Here is an 8,963-nt window from a genome sequence, read left to right as displayed (position 1 = left end):
ATGGGATATGAAGAGCGGCTGAAGGAACTGAACCTAACGACACTAGAGAAAAGAAGGGAGAGAGGAGATATGATAGGGACATATAAAATACTCAGGGGAATTGATAAAGTGGAAATAGATGAAATGTTCACACGTAATAATAACAGAACGAGGGGACATGGGTGGAAACTGGAAACTCAGATGAGTCACAGAGATGTTAGGAAGTTTTCTTTTAGCGTGAGAGTAGTAGAAAAATGGAATGCACTTGGGGAACAGGTTGTGGAAGCAAATACTATTCATACTTTTAAAACTAGGTATGATAGGGAAATGGGACAGGAGTCATTGCTGTAAACAACCGATAGCTAGAAAGGCGGGATCCAAGAGTCAATGCTCGATCCTGCAAGCACATATAGGTGAGTACATATAGGTGAGTACACACACACACACACTTGTTGAGCACCTGGAGAGCATTGGGTTTGTAAACAAGCACCAACATGGGTTCTGGACAGGGAAATCATGCCTAACAAACCTTTTAGAATTCTATGATAAAGTAACAAGGATAAGGCAGGACAGAGAAGGCTGGGCAGACTGCATATTTCTTGACTGCCAAAAGGCCTTTGATACGGTACCGCACATGAGACTGCTATACAAACTTGAGAGGCAGGCAGGAGTAAGCGGAAAGGCCCTAGTATGGGTGAAGAACTACCTAACAGGAAGGAGCCAGAGGGTAATGGTAAGGGGCGAAAATTCGGACTGGCGAACAGTAACAAGTGGAGTACCTCAAGGATCGGTGCTGGGACCAATCCTCTTTCTAATTTACGTAAATGATATGTTTACAGGAGTGGAATCATACATGTCAATGTTTGCAGATGACGCAAAATTAATGAGAAGAGTTGTGACAGACGAGGATTGTAGGATCCTCCAAGAGGACTTAAACAGGCTGCAGAGATGGTCAGGGAAATGGCTACTGGAGTTTAACACCAGTAAATGTAAAGTTATGGAAATGGGATCAGGTGACAGGAGACCAAAGGGACAGTACACAATGAAGGGGAACAGCCTACCTGTAGCGATTCGAGAAAGAGACCTGGGAGTGGATGTGACACCTAATCTAACTCCTGAGGCACATATAAATAGGATAACGACAGCAGCGTACTCTACACTGGCGAAAATTAGAACTTCATTCAGAAACCTAAATGAGGAAGCTTTTAGGGCGCTTTACACTGCCTACGTGAGACCCGTCTTAGAGTATGCCGCGCCATCATGGAGCCCCCACCTGAAGAAACACATAAAGAAACTGGAGAAGGTTCAGAGGTTTGCGACGAGGCTTGTCCCAGAGCTACGAGGGATGGGATATGAAGAGCGGCTGAAGGAACTGAACCTTACGACACTAGAGAAAAGAAGGGAGAGAGGAGATATGATAGGGACATATAAAATACTCAGGGGAATTGACAAAGTGGAAATAGATGAAATGTTCACACGTAATAATAACAGAACGAGGGGACATGGGTGGAAACTGGAAACTCAGATGAGTCACAGAGATGTTAGGAAGTTTTCTTTTAGCGTGAGAGTAGTAGAAAAATGGAATGCACTTGGGGAACAGGTTGTGGAAGCAAATACTATTCATACTTTTAAAACTAGGTATGATAGGGAAATGGGACAGGAGTCATTGCTGTAAACAACCGATAGCTAGAAAGGCGGGATCCAAGAGTCAATGCTCGATCCTGCAAGCACATATAGGTGAGTACATATAGGTGAGTACACACTCATATACTCAAACACTGAATTGAGAATTTCATAATTCACAAACGATTTCCGACACCGCTCCACACAGAATATACAATATTCTGTTCACCCTGTTCACCCACACAGGCCGGGTGAACAGGAGGAAAACTGTGTAAAAAAAGGTACCTAGCTGACATAAATCAGATCGAAGGTGAAGGACAGACCTAATTTATGTATGTTTTAAAAACTAATTTTCGAATTTGGTAAAACCTAATTTGGATTTGGATTTGGTAACTTGGTGATACAACACACTAAATGTTGAACCACGGGCACACATGTAAAGGGGAAGGTTATCTTGAGATGATTTCGGGGCTCAGCGTCCCCACGGCCCGGTCCTCGACCAGGCCTCCTCTTTGTTACACATCCCCAGGAAGCTGCCCGTAACAGCTGTCTAACTCCCCAGGTACCTATTTACTGCTAGGTGAACAAGGGCAATAGGGTGAAAGAAACTCTGCCCATTTGTTTCCTCCTTCACCGGGGATCGAACCCGGAATCATAGGACTACGAATCCCGAGCACTGTCCACTCAGCCGTTAGGCCCCGTGTCAGAAAGTACAGACATTGTGCAGGCCCTGCATGCTCGAGTTCTGGTCTGACGTATGTTATGTACAATCCCCTGAATGCTTCCTTGCTCAGGTACTTATGGTACTCAGCCAATTCAAGAATCGTCTCTAGAAACCTGAGCAAGGTAGTATTCAGGGGATTGTACATAACATACGTCAGACCAGAACTCGAGTATGCAGGGCCTGCACAATGTCTGTACTTTCTGAAGGACTTATGACGGTCGAGAAATCGTCCACAAACTACCATAAAAGCTGAGTTGTGAAGATAAAACGAGAGATCTAATACTAAGAACAATCGATAAGAAACAGAGAAATGATCACAACATGTAAGATACAGAGATAAATTTATAAAGGGGATGAGAAAGGCTTGTTTAGTGTGTTAGGAAATCAAACGAAAATATACAAATGGAAACTCAGAACAGAAATACTTCATAAAGGCATTGAATTACTCGTTGAGAATGAGATGAGTAATCTAATGGAATGAGTAATATGATGGAACGAGTAATGTAATCAAATTGCCTCAACTATTCTCAAAGAAGAATAGTTAAGGTCAACAACAGCCATAATCTCAGGCTAAGATGCGACCAAGAGACTGGTGAGGCAAGAACAACAAGGAGACCAATTAATAAACGCCACACAGCTCATTGTACCATCACTACCTTACCTTGCGATGATTCCGGGGTTCAGCGTCCCCGCGGCCCGGTCCTTGACCAGGCAGGCCTCCATAAACGCTACACTATCTCAATTTTGGTACAAAATCACCGGGTGACATAGCAGACATGGGCTCGCTCGATTGTTTCAAGCGTAGGTTAGTCATATATATATAAATACGAGCTACCTCGTATGGACTACAAGACCATCCGCAATACTGTTTATTCTCACGACCATATTGCTAGACTTACCGTACCAGCGCCACCGTACCCCGACAGGTATGGCCAAGCCTCTGACCGAGACGCTGTCAACAGGGCGTGTCCACACCTGGCAACTCAACCATCCATCAAATCATCATAATAGTCTCACCTGCCTGGATTAATTAAGAGGGCACAGGTGCGAGGCCGAGCTACGGGACCCAGGTGAGAGAAAGACCTGTCAGTGTCAAGAGACGGAACGCTCTTGATTATCTCACCAGCCAAGGGCCATACCACGTTGAGAACACCGCTTCTCGTCCGATCAGCGAAGTTAAGAAACGTTGGGTTTGGTTAGTACTTGGATGGGTGACCGCCTGGGAACACCAAATGCTGTTGGCAATAATGTTTAGGAGGCCTGGTTGACGACCGGGCCGCGGGGACACTAAGCCCCGGAAGCACCTCAAGGTAACCAAGGTCTAGCAGTGAATATTAATGTTTAACACCGAATCACAGGTTAATAATAACGATGCTTAACAAAGCCAGGATCAAAGGTGCTGGCAGCTAACTTGGAAAATGTTAATATATTCTTTTGTTCTGAAAGTTAAAATGTTACCGAGGCAAAGTTCAGGGAAGTTCAATGTCACTGGCTAAGCGTGAACTTCACATATGATGGGCGTCACAAGGTTGGCTTGCCTCACAATCCTTCATTGTAATTTGTTGCAAAAATACCATTGTTTTGCACTATATTTTTTTTCTTGGAACAAACATTTAGAGATTGTTGACCAGACCACACACTAGAAGGTGAAGGGACAACGACGTTTCGGTCCGTCCTGGACCATTCTCAAGACAATTGACTTGAGAATGATCCAGGACAGACCGAAACGTCGTCGTCCCTTCACCTTCTAGTGTGTGATCTGGTCAACATACTTTAGCCACGTTATTGTGACTCATAGCCTGCAAACGGTTAGACTAATTCTAAATCTTTTAGAGTTAGAATTTTAAACTTGCAGTTTAAAATGTTGATACAGAAGGGGTATCTTAATAAAAACATTTAATACAAAGCTAACTTAATACGTAACTTAATATGTAACTTAATATGTAACTTAAGCAACCGATGTTCGCCCATGTGTTGCAGGCGACATATGGACACCTGGTTGTAAAACGACTGCTGGATGCTGTTCTGATGGTGGGAAACATTGTTCTAAGGATCCAGCATGTGGTTCCAATACCTAGTTCCAGTACCTGGTTCCAATACCAGGTTAAAGTACCAGTTAAAGTACCTGGTTCCATTAACAGTTTCCACTGCCTGGTTCTAGTACCTGATTCCAGTACACGGTTCCAGGCCTAAACCCCATCACAAGAACAGCGACTAATGACTGGACTGGGAAATGGAGTCAATTAGGTTATTTTCATATATTTATGAAAACTAATTATGGATTAGAATTTAAAGAAAAGGGATTTGGGAGGTTGGGGGTGCTGGTGTTTTTTTTTGGGGGTGGAGTAGGGGGTTTGGGGGGTTGGGGGTGGTGGAGTTAGTTACAACAAATGCAACATACATTGAGTTGCAGCGTCCAGTACAAGTTCAGAAAGAAAACGACTCAAGAAACTCCAGGAAAGAGAAGAATTCTAGCGGAAAAGATCAAGTTTAGAAACCAAGAGGAAGAGGAGAAGAACGTTTTCCAGCCACCTGTGGGAGAGGAGGTGAGAAAAGTTAATATGGGAGAGGGGGGTAGAGCAGCAACGTGGGAGAGAGGGTAGGGGGTAGAGAGGGGAGGGAAAGGGGGATGGTTGCATGGGCGTGGGGCAGCCGGGCGTCCGGTCTCGGGTTATTGATTCCACTCCATTTCCATGACAATTGTTTTAAACGCGTGACCGCTTTAACACTGTCCCTCCCTCTCTCCCCACGGCTGACCGGATAGACCACCACGCCCGCTGACTGTCCTCTGCTTTCTTACGCAGCAGTGCGACACCTCTGTTTCACCCCGTCCCTCTCCAGACTAGGGGGTGGGGGGGGCCGTGTTGACGCTGGTGATGGAATGCGGCATTTCTCTTGCTGGTGGAGACACAGGTGACGTTTCTCTTGCTGGTGGAGACACAGGTGACGTTTCTCTTGCTTGTGGAGACACAGGTGACGTTTCTCTTGCTTGTGGAGACACAGGTGACGTTTCTCTTGCTGGTGGAGACACAGGTGACGTTTCTCTTGCTGGTGGAGACACAGGTGACGTTTCTCTTGCTGGTGGAGACACAGGTGACGTTTCTCTCGCTGGTGGAAACGAAGATAGGTGTCTCACTGAAGGACTGACAAAATCGGGGTCTCCTGGTGACGACTCTCTCGTCCTAGACTGACAATGTTGCTAAAGTTACTGCGGTGCTGTGCCAGGCTGCCCGGAGACACAATTACTGCACTGCAGGCGGCAACATGTTGCACGGTCCCCCCCCCCCCCGTCACCGTCTTGGGTGCTCTCTCTCTCTCTCTATCTCTCGCTCTCTAAGGTCACTTCCAGAAAGCGAATCGTTCATGCAAACCTCTCAAGGGAGATACGATCATTCGTTTCAAATAATCACACACACACACACGAAAAAACGTGATTCGGTTATGCGTAAGTATCCACAAAGGACAACATGAAATGAAAATTCCGAATGTTTTCGTGTTTTAACACATTGCTATTGATGGGTGAAGACACCAACGCTTGGTGAATTCTCCTTCATAATGATAGGAAAAGCCGACGTCGAAGGATAAATATATATATATATATATATATATATATATATATATATATATATATATATATATATATATTAACCTAGAAGGGGTACCACCTCTGGTGCAAGTGTAGGGACCCATAGCCTCGGAGAAGAAAATAAAGAATACTCAGAGAAGACCTTGTGGATCCTCACTGAACACTTTGATATTTTCTTCTCCTACCACCCCTATTCTTTTGGTATGTGTGTATATATATATCTAACTTTATTTGAAAATGTTTTTACACAAAAAGGGTTACAAAGAAAAAGTACATGGAATGCCAATCATATAAATGAAAAACAAGGAAAAAATAGTTAGACTGCAAGATGAAGCTTCACTGTGACTGTCGGATAAAGTACAAAAGAGAAAAAAACATTTAAAATAGTTTACTTAAACAAATGACTTAAATACTTAACATGAAAATAAAATAATATCCAGGTTTGGCTCTAATACAAAACAAACAAGATGAACAATCAAATTTACGTTACGTTAATGTGCAAATAAAATATGGTGCGGGAATATTGTGAGCCAGACTGAATAACTCTGTTACCATACCAAAATTAGTCAACAGGTCTACTCAGTAGAACACTCAGGAGTAATCTGAATCTTAGTGGGTTAGATAGCCCTATATATACACGACGATGACCGTCCAGATGGCGCTGATGACTTCGCTAACTATGAACCGGCTCACTTTTAACTGCTTGTTTGCGATGGCGTGAGCTCCCAGCGCCCCAGGTGCGAGTTGGGGTGACGGGCAGTGGTGTATGGGGGAGACTGGAGGTATTGTCTAGACGTCTGGCAGTAGTTGTTGTTCTTGTTGTTGTTGTTGTTCTTGTGGCTGCAGTACTTGAATACATAGACGTGATATGGGTAGAATAGGTGATGGAGCAGGCCGAATCTCTTCCTAGAGATTTTACCGTGACAATATATATATATATATATTATATATTAATGAATATGGCAGAATGGATGAGATCATCATACAAATCTTTTCTAATTTTGTATTTCCTTTACGTGAGAAGGAAGTTGAAGTGGTCGAGAACACGACGAAACATACGACATATGATTTAGGAAGATTAAGCCACCCAAGAAGTAGCACGGGCATGAATAGCCCATAAAGGTATACAAGTTCTTGTAGTGCTGCCAGATATATAGTCTGGGATGAGGTGAAGGTGAAGCACCTCATTTATTAAGCACTGCAATAGTGCAGGGTACCAATACGGGCTATTCATGCCCGTGCCACCTCTTGGGGTGGCTTAATCTTCCTCAATCATCTGCAGCTTACCAGTCTCCTGTATGTTTCCATGACGGTTGAGGCATGATGGTAGTGGTGGTGGTGGTGGTGGTGGTGGTGGTGGTGGTGGTGGTGGTGGTGGTAGTGGTGGTGGTGGTGATAGTGGTGATGGTAGTGGTGGTGGTGGTGGTGGTAGTGGTGGTGGAAGTGGTCGTGGTAGTGGTGGTGGTGGTAGTGGTGGTGGTGGTGATGGTAATAGTAGTAGTGGTGAGGGACACTCTGTTAATATCAAATCATGTGCTCACAACACACAGGAGCGGGGCCCCATACATACCAACAACCACTCCCTTCCTTCCCTGCCTCGCGCCCTCCCGACCAAAATCTAATTTATCGTTTATTATCACCAAAATATTGTCTATTTAAGTAATTGTTTTTGTCTTTGGCGGAAACGAACGGGAAATTTACGTTCCTCTTTTTTCCCAAAATGAGTTTTGGAGGAGGAAAGAACACACACACACACACACACACACACACACACACACACACACACACACACACACACACACACACACACACACACACACACACACTCACACACACACACACACACACACACACACACACTCACACACACACACACACACACACACACACACACACACACACACTCACACACACACTCACACTCACACTCGCTAGGTCTGCCGTTAAGGAAGTTGCCATGGAAGTGGCTTCCTCTCAGGAAGCGGCTAGATGTACCAGCCGGCTGATAGAGAGAAATAGAGCAGTAGTAGTAGCAGGCATTAAGGAGCAAACAGGGACCAGACCAAAGGAGCGGAGAGACAAGGACAAAAACATGATTAAAGAGATCCTTAAAGAGGTAAGGATGGAGGGAGCTGAGCGAAATGTTGAAAAGGTTTTCAGGCTTGGAAAGTACAACAAGGACAGAGACCGAATGATAAAGGTGGTTTTCATGAGCGAAATCGCGAAAGAGGAATTATTAGAAAGGAAGTGCTGTCTAGCAAGTGGAGAGAAGTTCAAAAGAGTATTCTTGCAGAGGGATATGACAAGGGAAGAGAGAATGCAAGCAGCAGACGCGAGGAAGGAGCGCAGGGAGAGAGAAAGGAATCAGGGAGCCACACCCCCGATCCCTACAATCCCAGAGGGAAACGGGGAACCCTCCTCAAACAGTGCATTAGCCACAGGGAGTGCGGCACCACCCCTTCATTCCACCCAACAGACACCCTACCTGCCCCAACCCCTGTCAGCCCCCCACTAAGTACCCACCTAAGGCACCCCTCTCCTCCCACTCACCCCCCTCCTCCCACTCACCCCCCTCCTCCCACTCCCCCCTCCCCCCAGGACCTCCCTTCTCCCCCATCCCCCAAGCCCTCCCTTCTCCCACATGCCCTTCCGTCCCTCCCACCCACAAGCCCTTCATTCTCCCCCACCCCCCTAAGCTCCCCACTCTCCCCCACCCCACCTAAGCCTTCCCCTCTCCACCACTCCCCAAAACCCTCCCCTCTTCCTCAACCACCTCAGCCTTCCCTTTCCCCCCACGCCCTCCCCACTTTATTGCCCCCCCAAAACCCACCCCCCCAACCCTCCCCCCCTCACCCACTCCCCCTACCCTCCCCCCCTCACCCACTCCCCCTACCCTCCCCCTCCCCCCCCCTCACCCACTCCCCCCTCACCCACTCCCCCTACCCTCCCCCTACCCCTACCCTCCCCCTCACCCCTACCCCCCCAAGCCCTTCCTCCTCCACCAGTCTCCCCATACCAGATCCTCCCAGCTCCTGCTCACCCCAGACCCCA

General features: G+C 46.2%; 1 non-coding gene across 1 annotated transcript; it reads left to right on the top strand.

Annotated features, from left to right (window-relative positions):
• The first annotated feature begins 3,451 nt into the window (after window positions 1-3,451).
• On the top strand, window positions 3,452-3,570 carry LOC123749093 (5S ribosomal RNA). Its single transcript, XR_006771850.2, has one exon. It is a non-coding gene; the product is annotated as a 5S ribosomal RNA (ribosomal RNA).
• Window positions 3,571-8,963: the final 5,393 nt, after the last annotated feature.

This window comes from Procambarus clarkii, chromosome 23 (assembly GCF_040958095.1).
Source record: "Procambarus clarkii isolate CNS0578487 chromosome 23, FALCON_Pclarkii_2.0, whole genome shotgun sequence".
Classification (NCBI taxonomy): Eukaryota; Metazoa; Arthropoda; class Malacostraca; order Decapoda; family Cambaridae; genus Procambarus; species Procambarus clarkii.
The sequence above is the reverse complement of the archived record's forward strand: the minus strand, read 5'-3'. Positions and strand labels throughout refer to the sequence as shown.